We start from the raw sequence: 19,907 nt of genomic DNA on the forward strand, positions 1-19,907 counted from the left end.
TATGGATGGCTTCTCTCCCCAGGGAGCCCACGCACGGGCATAAGATCATTGTGCTTTCACCAGATTTTCCAAGGGGTGTTGGTCACTCTTTCCCAAACTTCCCCTCTGAACTTCTCCTTAAAAGTGAAGAACCAGCGCAGTAGAATTCCATGTGATGGAAGGGGTCAGATTTAGGGACAGGATTGTGAAGGAGGACAAGGGCCAAAACGGAAGCACACCTATGTTTGAGCGTATTCTGCCGTGCTTCTCCCATTGGGCAGGTAAAATCTGACTCTGGTCTTGGAGGGCAAATGTGTATTGTAAACAAAATAGAGATTTCTGGACTTACTCTGTATATAGTGAATCAGGAATCCTGATGAAGGGTCTGCGAATCCAAACTTTTCCCAGTATCAAGTGGTCCTTAAATCCACTGAAATTACAGATGGCAGCGCTAATCCTTCCCCACCAACCATGGCCCTTAACAGGTCGGAAGATCCTCACCACCAACCCAGGAAACCGATCAAGGGAAGAAGGAAATATGTGGCACAATGAGAAAAGTTTGGGTGAAACTCCCTTCCTTCCCTTCTTGGCATAGTGGAGGGCACTATTGATGGCACGATAGGTTCTGTCTCTCAAGGAGGAAGCCCTCTAAATGCTTCCCACCACTCCATGTTTTATCTCCCTTCCAATTCTCTCCCCAGCAGAAACACCTACCAGTATACACCTTGGCCAGGTGGCCCTGGGAACAACAAGTCACCTGTTAAGATTGAAGCTCCGGTAGAAGATCTCCTACACGGAATCTCTTGGCGGTGGGATCCATCCATGATTTATAGAATTACTGACTTTTAAATTTGTTTTAGAACTGGAAGGGTCCTTTGATAGTGTCGAAATACTCGCTGCACAAGTGGGATTTTAGAAGTCATTGATGCAAATGAATTGATACTTTTACAACTTAAAAAACAAAACAAAACAAAACAAACTAAACTACACACACACACACACACACACACACAATATTACATTACGTATGGATCCAGGGGAAAGACTACTTCTGGCTACTTCCAGAAACTGCATGTTTATTTCTAGTAGGGCAGTAGAGAAAGTGCTGGCCAGAAAACACTGGGGAATGAGGAGAGGTTTAGGTGTCCTTTCAGAGATGGAGGGCAGAGAAGCTGGCCCATCAGGGAGTGTATGAGAAGAAAGGGAGGAAAAAGGGATGCTGTTCTGGATAAAGATGAGCTTGGGAGAAGGCTCAGAGGACAAGTAGGGCAAACTGGATAAACTTTGAGCAAATCTATCAGAAGAGGAAGGAGGCCTAATGGCAGAAAATCAGAAAGACAAAGGAAACTCTTGCTCCTAATCAGTATGTAGAACACTGCAAGGGTGAACACACAGAAAGCCATTATGGCTTCATTCATTCATCCATTCTTCATTCGATAAACATTTAGTGGGAGAGCATCCAGGGATGAATGACATATGGCTGGTGCCCTCAGCCAGGAAAATAATGAGAGACATTTTCATTATGGCGGGGCAAGGGCTATGATGGATGGAAGTTCAGGGACACGCGGGCAAAGCTGGAGTGCCGACAACACATGTCAGGGAAAGCATTCTAGATAACGTGGTGCCTCATGAGGCTTGAAGGGAAAGAGTGAGCAGAGATTTCAATCACAGGGGCAGAGGCCCAGGAGGTGGAGGAGTCATGAATCGGGAGACTGAAATCCTCTTTGCTCATGCACACAACCTGGGAATAAATGTGTCACGTGTGAGTCTTTGCTCTCTTCACCTCGAATACCCCATCAACACAACACACCGGGCTTTGGAACAACCAGCAGTTTACTTTCAGCCAAAGGTTCCTGATGTTGCTTTCCGGGTATTTGCAGCTAAAGGTATGCCTGCTTCTCTCCAGTGTAAACAGAGGAGTTAGAGCTGGCACTGAGACCGCCCATGGCAGCCTGCGGCCAAGTTGAAGGCCTGCCGGCTGCTGAAGGGCTCTGCAAAATGGCACACAGGTGCTCTTGTCTAGCTATCCACCTCAGCAGCAAAACCATCTGAAGTGTGTTGACAGCTGCAGTAAACACACTCAGAGCTAAACGTAACAGAGCAAGATGATTAGCACCGAGTAGAAGCGGCAGCGAATAACTCTGGTCCCCGAGTCCAAACAGCACGATCGTGGCACAGGACAGCTGGGAAGAGATCTCGCCGGCCACAGACAAAGTCTCTATTTCACGGATGAGAAAATAAGGCCCAGAGAGGTGAGCGAAGGCAGGATGGACTGTGCAATGATCGAAGAAGCTAACGGCATCAGGGGAAGAGTAAGGACTGAGATCGCGCAGACGGGGAGTCTGCATCCCAAGGCTGGAACTCACTGACCTCAGGAAAGTTCTTTAGCCTCCCTCGGCCTCAGTTTCCTCTTTGAAATACGGACTACTGTCAGAACTGACTGCACGGTCTGCTCATGGGGAGCCCATCCCACTCCTGCCTAGACTCAGAACACTAGATTTGCATCCTTGGTCCACTACGTCTGAGCTGTGGCTCCCTTGGCCTCAGTTTTCGCACCTGTTAAATGGGAATAAGAACGCTAGTATCTGCCTAAGGACTTGTCAGGAGAGATGGAAGGCTTAAAAATGAGAGCTGTGTAAGTTTCTAAACAAGCGGTTGCTATTGTTTTACTATTATGGCAAGACACATTCTGGGCCTCCCCACCAGTGAGCAGCTGGGGCCATGGCAAACGTACACAATGAAAGAGAAAGACCATCTGAGGTTTTCTTGTTTTGTTTTGTTTTCCCCCTGGGCCACTGTTGGATTGCACTGCTTGGACTCTGCTAGCCGGGATCAGAAAGTTTGATGGGCCAGCTTGGAGCTCAAGAGTGAGAACAGGTCTGTAGCATGGGCAGTGCGAACCAGTCTCATTTCAGGGTGAAATCCCAAGGGACAGTGGGGACACAGTGAAGCAAGGTGGCAGCAGGAAGGAGAGGAAAAAGCCCAGGGAAATGTAATAGCCTGAGTTACACTCTAAGTTTTCAGATTCATTAAAAAGAAAGAAAGAAAGAAAAGGCACCAAAAAAAAAAAAAAAAAAAAAGGAAAAAGAAAAAAGAAAGAAAGAAAAGAAAAAAGCAAACCCCAGTTTGGTCAGTCCCCAAGAAATAAGAGCAAGGCTGCTGATAGTGCTGAGAATGGGAACGCCTGACTTTCTCGCAGCTTCGGCTGGCTCATAATTCCCTCAGCTTGGTGCTTCTCCCGATCCCACATCTCCAACGCTCTAATTACATTGTGCTGCAGGAAGAAGGCCTGGTGCCCTTGGATGTGAGCGATGGCTTACTTGCCACAGGAATGTTCTGTGCTTTCTATGCTTCTCCCCCACCCACCCCGATCCCCGCCCGCCCCCTGGGCTTGAGAATGAACTGGGCAATATTTTAGGTGTCTTCTATGCAGAAAGATGACAAGCTTATATGTGGTCTCCTTTCTAACCCAGGCCCTTGCTTCTGCCTAAAATATTCTTTTCTGGCTTCCCTGCCTGCTCACCTCCTGCTTGCCTCCAAAGCCCAGGGCAGGGCTCCCACAGGGCTTTCTTCACCTTAGTCTCTGCCCTGAGCACTTATGGAGTGCTTACTGTTTACTTGTTTGTCTCCCCGCCAGGGCAACGGCCTAGTCTTCCTCATCGATTCACCTCTGTGTTCCTTTGGTCCAATGCTTTGCACATGGGCCGCTGCTCAGAACACAGTGGGTTTAGGGACCCGCAGCACGAGCACCACTTGGAGCCTGTGAGAAGCGCAGAGTCTCAGACTCCATCCAGCCCTCTTGAATCTTAATCTTCAATTTAACAATATGCTCAGGTAATCTGAGGCCACATTCAAGCTTAAAACACTAGACCAGGTGGGGTGAGAAACGCTGAATCAGAGTTTGTGAAGAATCCAGTTGTTCCTGCTACGGTTCTCTGTCCTCCAGGAGGACACACTGTGAAGGGAAAGCCAACTCTTCAACCCTCTCTCCTCAGCCCTGCAGTAGATCCTGGACGTGAACTCTGCAGAGCTTGGGGGCCTGTTTCTATGTTCCTACCACCTACACCTACTACTTTCAAAGAAACCACAACCTGGACCTGGAACAGAACTGGATGTGCCAAAATGCCTGAGGACATTTCACCGAAACGCTGCTGGCCTGATGGGAAGCTGGCATGACGAGAAATATCAGGAGTCTTCCTATTTGAGGTTTCGAGCTTTGTGTTGCAAATTCAATGGTCCAGATTGAGATCGGATGAGTCAAGTTCAGATAACCATCCAAACCTTTTAGATGGGGACTGAAACCAAATCTGTGTTCTCAAACCATTCTAAATGTGTTGATTGCTGGTTCTGGTTTGTCGTACAACCCGATCCAAGAGCATACACTCATTTCTCTAATAGTAGATGCATAATTTGCTCAGCAGTGGAAAATCTAAGTGTAGCATCAAAGGTCAAAAGTTGCGAGAAACTTGACACCTTCGAGACTGTGCCAAACCTCAAGCTTCCAATAACAAAGGCTCTCAGTCAAACCTTCAGAGGAAAATAGAGGCCATCTGACCTGAAGTCCAGCAAAACAGGTATGAACTATGCTGTCTCTTAAAAATGGCTGAACTCTTTGCAAGGACAACCACCACCTAAGTAGCACATTCTGCCCCCAGAAGACTAAAGCCCACACATGGTTCATGAAATAGCAACCCACAGTCCTGGCCTGTGAGGTATGGAAATAATTACTGAAATTCAGGATCCAGAAAATGAAACCAAAGTTCTCATCCTTATCTCCTAAATTCCCTAAATTGTGACATGCTAAATAAGTATTTATTATTATCTGAGCACAAAATTTTAAACTTGGCTGCATATCAGAGCTATTAACTCAATGTACATTTATTGGGCATTTACTGTGTGCTAGGGGATGGGTTGGTATTTAGAATTCAATGTGGAACTCCCCACTTTCTCCTCCCACTGCCTTTCTCTTTTCAAATATTTAGTGACCATCCACCAGGTGCTAAAAACTGTGTTGGGGCCTGGAGCGGGAGATTTTCTGTCCTTGAGTCCCTGATGTCCCAGCTGGGAGCGACAGATGCATCCACCAATTACATGGTGGGAAAAGTCTTTTTATAATGGTGGGTACATAGTCCATAGGGATATCCTTAACAATCATGCTCTAGCTTGAGCCCCTGGGAAAGACTTTTGGGCTCTTCCCGAGGATGTCAACAATAAAACTAGATTCCCAAAGACACCATTGACAATGCTTATCTTTTTTGGAATTGAAAATGCATGAGGGAATCACATGCATAACCCAGTTGATAAAGAGGTCAACCATCCAAGCAGAGGTAGCTTAATGTCAATCACATGTCTCAGGAAAATGTGCTTACCTCTTAATTTTTGAAAATCAACTCCCACTAGAGGACCTGGATCTGTCTGTAGATTCAAGCACTTACACTGGTGAGGCCACATTTCTGTTTAAAAGCACCTTCATAAATGTTTGCTCATTGGGCTCACTGGGCTCTCACCAGGGTCGTTGGTGGCTTGTCACAATGTGACATGGCTAGTATGTTTGCCCCTGAGACGAGGATTCTCTTTACACTGTACTCATGGTCAAGCAAAGGCAGCTACTTTTCACTGTTAAGCGTGAGAAATATTTTTTTGAAATTCCAAGGAATGAAGGGTCTCCCTAAACCGCCTTTCTCTTTATGTAACTTGACACTAAGTATCCTGGTGTGTTAGACTCCCCTCTATTTCAGTGGCCCTGCAGAAGGCCACACCACTCAGATATCAGGAGACAAAAGGATCTAAAGGAATTCTAGGTCACTGGGCTCTCCTCAGTAGGTATACTAAGCTGCCCTGGAAATAGGTCCTTAGTTTTAGGACAGAAAGAAATCAATTCACGGAGGTGGTCAACCTTAAGCTCAAATTATTTTCACTCTAGATTTTATCATAGCTCTACTTGACAAATATGCCAACCTCCATTAACATGGAACGCAATCAGTTCAGAGGGGACAGAAACTGGGCACTTTAGGAATGTTTTCTATATACAGATCTTTAACTTCCTTTAGAATTTTTCTTTTTTTTTTTTTTCTTTAGAATTTTTCTAAGCCTGTGGACTCTTCATTATTCAAAGACAGACCTTGATTTTCACCCCTCCTCCCAAGGTTACCTCCTGTGGGTCTTGGCATCCCTCTTCTCTGCAAAGGTCAGGACAAGAAGGAGGAGGGAAAAGTACAGAGAAACTCAAAACTGTCTATCTGTTAAGAATCTTAGCTGGGATGTATATATGAGAAAAAAAAAAAAAAAAGTGGGCAAGAGAAAGTAAAACTAATACCTGTGCAAGGGCAAGAAAGCCGTTTATCCAATAGGGAGAGAGCCTTGCTTGAGAGTACCAGGCAGGACTCAGACCCACAGTCCTTTAGATCAAGACACCGATGGAGGGCCCTGCAGAAAAATGTGGACAATGATAGGACAGACACCACTGGAGTTGGCAAACTGCATCCTCTCCCGCCAAAGAACACATTCCCCGTGGTGAAAGGGAAGAAACCGGGAGTGGGAGAGGTGCTTTGGGCTAAGGAAAGAAACGAAAAAGAGGCACTTGTATGAGTTTTCATGTTATTTCAGTGAAGTCATAATAGGACAGTTTCTCTTCCCAAAGCTTACCCAGAACAGCTATTTAAAGGGGCGGGGGGAGCAGGAACTGTACAAGCTTCTACTAGATTCTGAGGTCGGAGCCTTAATTAGAGTCACGATTGTATTGTACGTCTATTTGTGTAACTGTTCAATTAGGAGTGTAATAGCTGGGACAGAGATCTTAATGAGCTTTTAGTGTCATGATGCTTTAAGACTGCCTTTTTTTGGGTTATTGTTATTATTAAGCTTTCATATGGGCTTTTTCCTCTCTGAAGTCCAATTATATAGCTCTCCCTTCAGACAGGTTGAAATGCAAGGCTAAGTTTTTGTATGTCGAGTGCTGGGCATTAAAGATGCCCTGTTTCTCCCTCATCCTCTTCACGGTTAGTATGTAAACAGTCGCTTGGATCTACCCCGTGGTCAATACAGCCTCTGGGAATGTTGAAACTGGAGGGCAAATCTTTCACACAGGGGGAAGCTGAGATTCGAAAGATGTAACAACCTGCCGAAATGGCACAAATGGTGAGTGACAGAGCAGGGTCTGGCACCCAGGTGTCCTGATGCTCCAGGAAGAAAACAATAGGGTCACTTGTACACGTCAGAGTTGGACAAACATTATGACATCTACAAGCCACCCAACTGGATCATTCATTACGAAAAGGAAATGCATTCCCAAAGACTTTGCTCTGTTGATATTCACTCAATAAGTACTTTGCTCCATTTTTCTCTGCCCTTCGCTGCTTTAACTTGGTGCCGTTAAAGATGATACATGTTCTGTTATATAAAAGGGATGACAGTCCAAAGCACCCTGATTTAAGCACACCTGGTCTGTGAAACCTGTATTCACGAAGTCTCCTAAGTGGAAAATGGTGTTCCTTTCTGTTTTGTTGCTTTAGAAAAAGATTCTCTGCCTCCATTTCCTCATATGTAAAATGGGCATAATAATGGCAGCCACTTTTCAGGATTATTGGGGAGGCTCGATAAAATACTACAGTTAAGCTCTTTAGCAGACTATTTGGAAGACAGTCCGTTTCAGTCTGTGCTAGCTGCTTTTGCTCCCATTCTCTCTCATTGTCACAAAAGAATGGCCAGAAGACTCTCCAGCCAAGCAGTCAGAATCACTTCCATATAAGTGGAGAAGACTGGGTGGCAGGCTGGGGTGGTATATGCGCTAATATTTTGAGATGGTTAAAAAGAAAGAGAAAATTAATGCCAGAGCTTGTGAAAATGGCTGTTGCGACAAAACAATTATTCTATTATAAATTAATAATGCGATTCATTTATGATGTGTTATTGAGTGCTTGAAAAATGAACTGCCCTCAAATATTCTCTTCAAAATCCATTTACTGCCCAAGATAAATTTAAGGGTAGTGTCACATTTTGAAAAATGTTATTTTATTGGCCATAATTTTTCATGATTCCGACGGGGACCTGGTGACAGCCCAACACAGCAAACGTCCTTCATGTTGCCATCCTTTCTTTTTTTTTAAAGCTGAATTGTCCTGGGACCACTTGAAATGTGATTTATTTGTCCCTGGGCCAGCAGAAGGTGAAAATGGATGTTTGGCTAGTTGAAGAGAAATGGAAATGAGACCTGCAGGCTGACTTATTCAGTGGAAAGAGGTAAGTAACTTAGGCACATGGTATCACTCCACATTCTGACTACATGGAGTTCTAGATGATTCACGTCCCTTAGAGGCACACATGGACTTACATCTGGTCTACCAGGAAGGAAGAAGGCAAGAGCACAATCAAGAGAATGAGCATGTTTGAGCATCTCAGTGCTAGGCCTTGTGCCATATGATTTATATGCCCTGACTCATATCGTAATGACAACAGTCCAGTGAAGCTTAGGTTCCATGAGATAAGAAAGTATGTTCAAAGTCACAGAGCACCAAGTACCACCTGCTAGCACCAGGTCTGTGCTGAGTTTGGGCTAAACCTACGGGACCATGGTGTTGCAGAGATTTTGTTTTATCATATCTCCTCTTCTGGGGAATAGTGTCGGGCATCCACGTTTACAAGGAAGTTGATGTGGTGAGGAGAAAGTAAGAGTCCAGAGAAACTCCAGATAAAAATGAATGAAGATATGTTGAAGTCCTGGTTCTCCTGGTGCATGGTCCAAGGTTCTTCCTAGCACACTCCAGTTCTCGGGGATGAGGTAGGAGGATGCCAGACAACTCTGACAGACTACGCCTTGGGCTGGCTGTTGGAGAGATTGGGTTCCAGCTCAGTTGGTCTGTAAATCCGACTCTCTGCAACCTGGCCCTTCGCTTCTTCCCATCTCCACTTCCTCATCTATCAAATGAGGAAGTTGGACTAGAAGTTCTCCGAGGTCCATTTCAGCTTGAACATCCATTATTCTATTATCTTTGTGCTCTGATAAGTAGATGCGTGTAGCCCTGGGCTTATTAATATTAACTGGGACAAACAAGTGAAATTACTTTATGAAAATTGAGCTGTGTGGTTGCTGCTTGGAGCCAAATCTGCCTTATGAGACTCACTCTGAGCCCTGGTAATGGGATTGCTGATGGCTCCTTGGCCAGAGCGCATGAACGCCCTGCAGTTTCACTTTCCAGTCGGTGCCAAGGGTGAGTGTCCTCCACAGACACATGAAATTGAGGCACAACACAGTTTAAGTGAAAGGAATAAATCAAATCAGTCACATTTTGCCTGACTCATCTTTCCTCCATCTCCCTCCCCATGCTTGTTCAGTGCAACTCAGCTCAAAGGTCGTTCTTTCCTAGAAACGGCCCCTCCAAGACTCAGCCCACCATGATGGGTTAGTTCTCTGAAAACTCGGAAGAGTTCCTGCTCTCTGCATTCCGATCGTTCATAGTCTGGGCTCAGGCATGTCTCTATGTTTCAGTATCCGAGATTTGTAATGAAGATCCTCTGTGCCAGGGGCAATGTTTTATGCTTTCGGGAGGATAAAGGATGGAAGGGCACAGGCTACCTACTTGACTTATAGTGCCCTATTTGCCAAGTTAATTTAATGCTCTCCTTCAAGAACAACTACACTTAAGTATTTTAATGCATATCCTGTAGGAATTTTGCTAAGGCTACAGCGAAGTCGATCTCCCAATGCTCCCAATACGTCGTCCTCTGAGAGAGATTTCTTTTCACCATTTAATTGCAGGAAAAATAGCTACCCCGTTTTGACCATCATTTTGTTTTTAAGTCTTGTGATTTAACAGGGTCTCCCCTTTTGTTCTGGCTTTGGGGATGCCCCGGTCAAATATAAACAAATTGACAATGTTTCTCATTCCATTTGGTTTGTGTAGTATATTTTTCATTTGGTCAAGGTAGCTTTCACTTTTATTTATGCTTCCTCTGATCCTGGCTCTCTAGTCCTATTTATATCCTGCCATTGTATACCAGAAGTTTCCTTTTAATTTGCCCCCAATATTTCTTAAAATGAGGTAAAAATATGAGTATGGGCATAAATCAAACCCATTATTTCTTTGAATCTGAAATGCCTAGTATCGTGCCTGAAGTTCGGCGGCTCCTCAATAAATGCGTACTGCTTGCTTTAGAGGGAAACACGTTTTACCTTAAAAAGAAGCCGTTTCTGAGAGTCAGAGTTGCTTCAAGACCAGCTGTGTGGTTCCTGTCACTAGGGGTTCTGTGAATAAACTGAATAAGCACTTTGGCCAACTCAACCTCAGTTTCTTTAACTATAAAATAAGAATAATAATACCTCCCTTTGAGGTGGTTGTGAATAGTATATGAGCGGGTGCAGGGCAAGCGGGGGAAGCTCTCAGTGCACTCAGCCAGCAGTTGGAAAAAAAAAAAAAAAGTAGCCATTCTTATTGAAGAGGATTCATGCATTGAAAGCTATCTTGTTAGTTTAAGATTAACTTCCAAACCTGACTGTCCTGTCGGGTGAGTGAGCTCTAAGTCATCAGAGGAATCAGAGACCCAGGAGCCAACCACCCATCCTGCTTGTGTGGCTGTTGTGAGGGTGACTTACATGGCTGGTGCGGGCTGGATGAGGTCACTCTTCGCCTCCTTTCAACCCCACGGTGAGTGATACTTGGGTGTCAAATCCATTTAGTCAGAGGTAGCATAAGGGTGTTGGCAGGAGGAAGATTGGAATGTCCTTTTATTAGAAGTTCTCTCTTCTTTCATGTATACATTTCATTTGGGACCTTACCAGTTGGCTATTATAGCATTTCCCAGGGGAAAACATCCCGGGAGGGGAGACTTGAGAAAATGTCAGAAAGTGCTTCATGCCTTGCTATCTATCTGTAAGTAAAGAGCTGCTACTGCTACGGCTTGCCAAAAACAGGTTGGCAACCTGATTATTTCCACCAAGGCACAGACAGCGCACTTCAAACAACGAAGCTGTCTAGAACGCATGCCAAATGTGATGGACATTCAAGTTTCATTACTGTCAACCTCACACCGAGTCGCTCCATTATGCACCCGCATTATTTTACAGTCTTTTTTTTTTTTAAAGATTTTATTTATTTATTTGACAGAGAGAGATCACAAGTAGACGGAGAGGCAGGCAGAGAGAGAGAGAGAGGGAAGCAGGCTCCCTGCTGAGCAGGGAGCCCGATGCGGGACTCAGTCCCAGGACCCTGAGATCATGACCTGAGCCGAAGGCAGCGGCTTAATCCACTGAGCCACCCAGGTGCCCCTATTTTATAGTCTTTTGATGGTGGTGTCCTTCTGAAAATGTGCCACATCGAGGAAAAAACAACCACATCAGCTCTCTACATTTTGGGTGGAATGACCCTAAAATTGCAGGTCCCCAATGCAACCATGGTAACCGTCTTCCACTGACCTTTTTCTAATGAATTGACAGGCACCTGAATGGGACAGAATTAAGAGGTGGGAAATTGTCCAGAGATACAGGTTTTATGATTTTAAAGATGGAGTTTTCTTTTTCCTGAAAATCCCAGAAGGGGCCTGTTCTATAATAGAGATTGGGGCAGTACGTGTCTCTCCAGATGGTCCACAACATAGGTGGTCCAGGTGCCCCTGTGTCTACGTGGAGACAAAATGGCAGCCTCTGTAATGAAGGACAGGTTTCCATACTCCTGGGTCAGTCAGTACTTTGGTTGGACACAAGACTGGCAATCTCTTGTTGGTAGAGCCACTTGAACTGTGAGTGGGCAGGGCTGGTGGCAAGCAGTGGCCAGTCACATAATAAGTGCTAAAAATATTTCAGCTTCAAGCTGCCTCAGCTGGTCCCAGGTTACGGAATTCCCAAAGCTCTTATGTGGGAGATGCTCCAGGCTTTTGCGGGGCAGGGGGAGACACATTAGAAGGCAAGCAGGCAACTATAGTTCTCTCTCTCCTCCCTGGAACACTATAAAATGGGCAACAATTGAATAAGTACTGCTGGTCCCAACCCCCATGTTATCCTCCTCTGGTCCCCTCTGGCTTTTTGTCGACTGCCTTTCCTCCTCCCTCCACACTCCCCACGCTTCATCCCAGAGAGAGGAGGCAACTCAGCGAGGATACGGTTTACAACTCTGAATCTGCAGCAGTGTCAAGTAAAAGGGACTGTGGGGTTGTCTATCTTCTTCAGTTGTCTGCAAATCTTCCCTCACTTGGGGCAAAAAGCTCATCATGGTCGATTAGGCCAAAGAAAAGATCTCCTGAAGTGGTCTTTGCAACAGTGTCATTGGAATTCAATTGGACATCTGGCCAGGACTCCTTATTACTCATAATTTCACTGGTAAGGTGATGAGCAAGGCTGGGGGCACTGTCATCAGCAGCATAACCAGGTGCTATTTATTGAGATATTTATTGCATTACTGTTGTGTGCCAAGCAGCATGCTAAGCACTCTGAGGATATATAAAGGTGAGTTAAATGTAAATCCTGTGCTCCAATTAATTATCCTAAATGAGAAGAGATTAGATACTTATCCAGATAATGAGAGGGTGAGAAGTGCATCCAAGAGCTAGAGGCAGAGATTTGGGGGGATTTTAGGAGGGGCACTGATGTCTTCTTCATATGGGTAGCTCCCAGAATGCACAAAAGAGGCCACTTCTATGCTGCTCCTCGGTGGATAAAAAGAACCTGGACCTGAGGAAGTGGTGGTACTGGGACAAGTGGCAGCAATAATGAGGCAGAGAGGTGGTTAGCCGGCAAATGTCTGTGTTGCTGACTCAGCTAAAGAGACACCTTGCTTTTGTATGGTGCACCCAGCTTATGACCACGTGTGTGTGATGCTCACTTTTGCACAGAAACCTGCTTGATGTCAGAAAAGCCCAAGACCTTGCCAGTGGCCAGAGTTTTCCACCTCCCCAGTGAGCATTCTGGTTCTCGTTGGTTACAGACACCACAGGCTAGCTAAATCCTTACCATCACTAGTCACAGATCAGTCACTTGTAGAGTTGATTAACCATTGGATGACATTGGAATATGCCTGCCTCTGGTCCTAGTGGGAGACAAGTCCTAATCATATTGTTCTTCTCCAAAAAAATCAATGCCACCTTCTGCAGGAAACTTTTTAAACCATGTTTTATTTCTTTTGTCTACTCTACCAGTCCTATTATGAAGATACACCAGAGCTGACTGGTTTGCCAGATTTAAGCTCGGAAGTTTCAGATGGATTCTCTTTCCTCCAAAGTGAAAACTTCTGGAAACAGCACATCAGAACAAGCATGGGGAATGGTGATATAATGGACTTCCAGGCACGACAGCTCAGGTCTAGGAAAAGAGATGGGCTAGAGATCTAGGCAACAGGTTTTGTACATTTTCCCAAATTACACTCCTGCTGCAGATCAAAGTTGTGTTGTTTTTTTTTTTCCTCCCCAAAACCACACCAAAGCACACATTTGGAGGCCAAACTCTTCAAGGGCACTTAAGAAGTATTTGGTAACTTTTCTGTTAAATTTAGAGTTCAGCTTACAAGCCCAAGGTGTACTAAATAATGACCATCATTGAACCATTGCCCTAGTAAACAAAGCATTGCTTATAGGGCCAGAGGACTATATCTACATGAGGTTTGAAGTATTTTATGAGCACCATTTATTTCAAGAGGTCATGGCCAGCCATATTACCCAAAATGCCACTCATCAAATAAGTATCACCCAGTCAGATTTTGACTCATCCAATTCTTTTCTACCTTGTTAAAACCATTCAGCCTAGGAGAGTTGATGAAGGGAATGTTATGCCTACATCCTACAGGCTGGCTGGTTTTCTACTAAAAAAGGAAAGCTTTCCCCTTTTACAGAAGGGGAAAGCTCTCTCTTTTCCAGTCTTACCAGGTTCAAAGCCTCTTATGTAGTCAGTTTCTATAAACCACAAGCATATGTAATTAAAAACTTTAAGGATGCAATGCAGAAAAAATGGGCATGTAAATGCAATGTGGTATCCTGGGTTGGATCCTGAAATGGAAAAGGGATATTAATGTAAAAAACTGATGAAATCCCAATCAAGTCTGAACTTCACTTACTAGTAATGTGCCAATGTTAATTTCTGAACTTTGGCAAATGAATCATAGTTATGTAAGAGATTAACGTTAGGGGAAAATAGGTGAAGTACATCTGGGAAATCTGTATCATCTTTGCAACTTTTTGTAAATGCAAAATTCTTCCAAAGTAAACACATTATTAAAAAACTTTATGGAGGAACTTATGTTTTGGCAGTGCTCTAAGGAAATCTTCCCACTAGGAGTGTGACATCGTAGAGAGAACACTAGTCTAAGAGGAGCTTGATGTCTGAGGCCCAGAGTAGAATCACCCCAATATCTAGTGATTGAAGATGTGGTTCATTCACAGGCAGAGGGACTCTTGCTGCCCCAAATGCTAGCATTACTGCTTGTTGAACTGTCATTCCAATCAGTTAGTTTCCTCCTACTGCATTATTCTGTGGCTCCCCCGCACCTAGACTATCATATTCAACTCCTTAGCATGGCACACAGGTCTTTAACCTTAATCTCCAACACTCTCTCCTATTTGCTCTTTCACAAGCACACATGCTGTTTAATGTTATATGCCTTTCACCTGCTCTTGTCCTCTCTGAATACCTTTTTATATCTTTCTCACCAGGGTAATCCCTACTCATCTTTTCTTTGTTTTCTATTTTTCCCAATCCTTTATTTATGGCTTTACATCTTTCTCTACTTTTCCTTCTTCTCAGTTTTCAGGTTTCACGTGTCAAGTCCTTAAAGATTCTTCCCTGACCTTTCCCCTCTCTCAACCTCAGCTGGTTCCTCTCCCCAGTCCATGATCAAATTGTTCATCCCATATTCTGTCTCCCTAACATCCTCTGCACCAGACGGTGGTCTTTTATGGGTAAAGGGTGTGTGTGTGTGTGTGTGTGTGTGTGTGTGTATTTTCCAATATCTTAATCATATAACCAAGTATTCGGCACAAAGTAGGTTATAGGAATAAGCGAATCAATGAATAAAATGGTCAGGCCACTTAGATCTATTCCAGAAGTATGCATGTACTTCTAAGGCCAGGAGAATTTGGTATTGAACATAAATGTTATTTCTACCAGAGTAATTTCCAAATACACTGATATGACTAGCAGTGAGCTCACACATTTCAGTAGTACTAACAATATGTACAGAGCATTTTGCAGAATGACATAATGAGAATGACATTTTATGACTAAGTACCAGATAATGAAAGAAAATTAATTAATGCACTGCTAAGATAAATGACTGTAAGAACCTGGGGAAAAAAAAAACCCACCATAGCTATTATGTTTCCAAGTTGGTTCTGGAATATAAAGTAGCTTCTACTAAGCAACTCTCACATCCAAATAGCTGTATTAGCTCTATTAAATTGGGATACAACTAGAGATACCCAGCTGGGGTTTTAAACAACCCCCAAATAATACATTCTGGAGCAGAAAGCAAATTTTGTAGGTAACTGCCAGGCATAAAATACTAGGGAATTGATCTTTGCATAATAATTCATGAAAGAAGGGGCAAAGACAGAATGCAAAGCAGTCTGTCTCTCCTTCTAGGCATATTTGTCTACTAGACTCCACCTAAAACAAATAAACTAGTTTTCAATGTCAATATTAATTTTACCAAGCCAAGACATCAGGTCCTGAAGTAGTGGCGGAAGGGGGGGAGGAGGGTAGAAAAACCTAAACCAACTACCCTACCTTTGGTAAATGCTCAAGAAAATTGGTAAAAATCTCATTTTATGAGTTCACATCTCATAAAAATTATGTATTTGAACATTATAGTTTATGGGTTTTGTGTAGGGTGGTGGATAGCTTATTCTAAAATTCTGCTTATCTGTAGATGGAAGCTTCATCTACCAGGGCATAGTTGATGAAATTACAAACTTTTAATCTCATTCATTTTTCTTTTGAAACTATATATTAACCACTTACTGTGTATTAAGCATCATTCTAGATGTTGAAAATACTGTAGTAAACAGAATAAACTTCCCAGCACTATAGCCTTCCATTTTAGCTTAGACACCAGCAAGCTGCTTTCACAAAGGGTCAAGAAAGTAAATATTTTTTACTTTACACCCAGACTATCTTCAGCAGTACTCAACCTTGCCATTGTAGTAAAAATGCAGCCATAGACAATATGTAAAGAAATGAATGTGGCTCTATTCCAATAAAGCTATTGATATAAACAGGCAGGGGGCCTGATTTGGCCTTGCAGGCCATAGTTTGCCAACTTCTGTTCCAGTCCATGAAATTTCTTATAAATCACTGGCATGAAAAAGTAGTGGTACAGAATTTATGGAATGACTTACAGAAGTATAGATACTTAGTGTTGAAAAGGATATTCACTTAATCTTAACCTCACTTTCCCCTCATGTGGCAGTGTCAGGGTTGAGAATGTGGCCTTTAGGGTCAGCCTTCCAGGGTTCAAATCTTTGCCTTTTCCACTTATCAAAGGTGATTTGGGGCAAGCTACTTAATCTCTCTCCACTTCATTTTTGTCATTGATAAAAGGAAAATAATGATATCTATACCTCAGGAGGCTCTTAAGATAACCCAGATAAATATGTATTCATGGCACGTGAATCACAGGAAAACCACAACAAATTCTAGTTTTCATGACAACAATGACAATAATAACAGTAACAACAAAAACAGAAGTCTCAGAAAGGGGACATGACTGGCATGTGAGTACCAGAGTCCTCATGGGAACCAGGTACTGTGCCTCCCAAGTCAAAGTCCTGTCTAAACTGCAGGATCCATGAGTAATTAAAAACTAGACAACTAAGCAAGACTTTGCTCAACTCTCCAAGAAACCTTAGGGCTGCCCTCTGATACATGGAGAGGGATTTGGGGGAAAACAGAACTACTCCAAACCTTTGGATAGAACTGTATGTACTGTTGTCCCATCTAATGTTTAATAGCGAGGCTACCAGTGGACAGTACCCTTAAGAAGAATATGGTCATCAAGAGAATGAATTCTGCAGTAGAGTCTGCCTAAGATGGATGAAAGAATCCAATTCTTCCATGCACAAATGAAGCCAGGCCTTTAGTAGATTCACTATAAACTAAAATGCCTGGATGAGGTTAAACGTTTTGGCTTCTTCTACCTGGCGGTGTGCTCCAGGAGACCACCCAATGAGCCTTTTGAAATATTATTTTTCATGGTAATTATTTTCAACCTTTTGCTTGTTTCACTTAAGGATCAGGTTCTCCAAAAACTCTTTTGAAGACCACAGTTGTTCGGTATATTTAATGGAAGTTATCCTCAGGGAAAGAGAAAAGCCAGAGCTGTGAGAGCCAAGAGTTTTAGATCTTCATATGCCACACCCTTCTGAAGGCCCACATATTTCTACTATTTCAAGCAAATAAATCTACAACAGCATAAAGGTTCTCTCAGGGAACTTTAAACTAATTAATTGTGGGTGTGACAGCTAGAATGCAGAAAATTAGTTTCCTGAGGTTGGTCCTCCCCCCAAAAGTGCTTTTTTTCTGAGGTTAGGTGTTTTCTGGGATCTGTCATTTGTGGGTTGTGACAGGAAGTGGGAGGGCTAAAAGACCACCACACGGTTAGAGTCAGTAGAACTATCCTTCTGACAAATGGTTTAGCTACTAGAGACATCTGGGTCATGCTGGCCTTGAATTCGATTTTGAGGTCTTTCTTCCCATGCCAAAGACAACGGTCTCTTTGGAAGTCATATACATCACTGCAATGGTGCCCACACACACCATACCCACACCTACTTTTAAAACATTTGTTATCAGATCAAGGCAATGTAAGAGGGTCACATGACTCAGTCAACCTATAACACAATGTATTGCATTTGTTGAGATGTTTGTTGAGTTCTTTTCTGAAATGGATTGGAAGAGAGCAACTCCATCTAGTACTTTAAAAAAAAATTTTTTTTTAAAGATTTTATTTATTTGACAGAGAGAGACATAGTGAGAGAGGGGAACACAAGCAGGGGGAGTGAGAGAGGGAGAAGCAGGCTTCCTGCCAAGCAGGAAGCCTGATGCGGAGCTTGATCTCAGGACAATGGGATCATGACCTGAGCCGAAGGCAGACACTTAACAACTGAGCCACCCAGGCACCCCTCCATCTAGTACTCTTGATTCCAATATTAATTTGTTTAATATACAAATGGAACATCTTCTATGTCTAGGAATTATCAGGTATATGATGCCATGAACACACCATTATTTCAACAAGGATGAGTGCAACAGACAGACATCCAGTTACAATTCAACATGCTAAGAGCTATTACAGAGGTATATATATCTTAGGATTATGGCAAAGACCTTTTAGAAGAAATGCCATCAGAATCCAGGGGTGAGAAGTGGTTCATCAAGGCAACTAGCTGGAGAAGAATAAGCATGTACAAACACAAATAGAAATAGAAATAAAACTCCTTGGGACCTACTGTAGTCTTAATAAAACTGAAAGCTGTGTTTCCTTCACCTGCTTCAGTGTGTCCTCTCTTATCCTTATAGATCCCAGTCTTCCCAGGGCCTACCATAATGCCAGATATTTTGTAAGAATACTATAATAATGTTGAATGAATAAACAAATGAGTGTTCTTGCACCTGTTTTTGGCAAGGATTTCTCCCTAGGAGATAGCAAGTTCTCTGGGAATAGGAACTGAGACTATCTTATATGATTCCAGGATATCCTAGGATCTAGTTGATTTAGTTGGTGATTTAAAAAACAATCAAGGAAAAAAAAATAAAAAATCAAGGTTTAGACAAAGATTACAAGCCAATTCAATCAACAAAGAAGAGTTTTTTGAACAAGTGACTCTGTGGTTCTGTGACAACTGCGAGTCTACATGCAAAAGAATTAAGCTGAATCTTCGCTTCGTGGTGCATACAAAAATTAACTCAAAATGAATTACAGACCTAATTGTAAAAGATAAAACTATAAAACCTTTAGAAGAAAACATAAGAATAAATCTTTGTGACTTTGGATAAGGGATTGGTTTCTTAGATTTTATCCCAAAAGCATAAGTGACAAAGAACAGAGATAAAAATATTTGTGCTTTCAGGGACATAATCAAGAAAGTGAAAAGACAACCCACAGAAATGGGAGAAATTCTGACAAGTCATAGATCAGCTAAGGGATTTGTAACCAGCATACATAAAGAACTCTTACAACTCTACAATAAGAAGACAAACAACCCAATTAAAAAATGGGTAAAAGATTTAAACAGACATTTCTCCAATGAAGATATACAAAAGGCTAATAAGCACATAAAGATACTCAACATCATTAGTGATTATGTAAATCAAAACCACAATAAGTTACCATCTCACATCCACTAGGATTGACTAAAGTCAAAATCACAGATAATAAGAAGTGCCAGAGGAGATTTAAAGAAGTTGAAACCCTTATACACTGGTGGCAAGATTGTAACATGGTATGGCCACTTCAGAAAATAATCTGGCAGTTCCTGAAAATGTTAGACTTATAGTTACCATATAAACCAGCAATTCCACTTCTAGGTATATACCCAGAGAACTGAAAAAAACGTGTCCATACAAAAACTTGTATGTGGACATTATTTATAGTAGTAACATTATGTATAATAGTAAAAGACTGAAACCACCCAAATGCCCATCAACAGATGATTGGCTAAACAAAAGGTGGCATATCCATACAGTGGAATATTATCGGGCAATTAAAAAGGAATGAAGTACTCACTCATGTAACAGCGTGAATGGACCTCAAAAACACGATAAGTGAAAGAATTGAGTTACAAAAGAGCATGTTTTGTATGATTCCATTTATATGAAACATCTAGGAGAGGCAAATCCATAGAGACAGAAAGTAGATTAGTGGTTACTAGGAGCTTGAGGGTGGGGAGTGAGGGGAGTGACTGCTACTAGATATGGGGTTTCTTTTTGGAAAGATGGAAATACTCTGAAATTAGAT

At 42.7% G+C, this 19,907-nt stretch overlaps 1 protein-coding gene across 1 annotated transcript in view; it reads right to left on the reverse strand.

Annotated features, from left to right (window-relative positions):
• Positions 1-19,907, reverse strand: part of RORA (RAR related orphan receptor A) — a 713,393-nt gene that overhangs the window by 353,415 nt on the left and 340,071 nt on the right. The gene's annotated exons all lie outside the window — the stretch shown is intronic.

This window comes from Lutra lutra, chromosome 7 (genome assembly GCF_902655055.1).
Source record: "Lutra lutra chromosome 7, mLutLut1.2, whole genome shotgun sequence".
Taxonomy (NCBI): Eukaryota; Metazoa; Chordata; class Mammalia; order Carnivora; family Mustelidae; genus Lutra; species Lutra lutra.